Source organism: Nannospalax galili, unplaced genomic scaffold, assembly GCF_000622305.1.
Source record: "Nannospalax galili isolate Female #2095 unplaced genomic scaffold, S.galili_v1.0 scaffold2584, whole genome shotgun sequence".
In the NCBI taxonomy this organism is placed as follows: Eukaryota; Metazoa; Chordata; class Mammalia; order Rodentia; family Spalacidae; genus Nannospalax; species Nannospalax galili.
Window position 1 is genome coordinate 120863 of NW_008350822.1, and position 316 is coordinate 121178.

A 316-nucleotide genomic window follows, 5' to 3' on the forward strand; every position below is an offset into this window, starting at 1 on the left:
ATGAGGAACCATACGCTGGAGTTCCCAAATCTATCTGAGGATCACAGGGTAAGAGGCAGCATATAATAAGTTAAAGCATGTGTGACCTATGAATTCTTCAAAGCGTCCTAATTTGTACTGTGAAATTTCCCTACAACACAGTTAATTGCAGTAGGTTAGACTACAATTACATGCATTAAGCCATTTTAAATAATTCCAAAATTAATTATTACATAGATTCCTATTTTCTTGAACGTCAATATGAGTAACAATTATATTAAAAGTAGGTGCCTCATATGTCAGTGACTGAATACTTTATTAAATAAGGAGAGATATA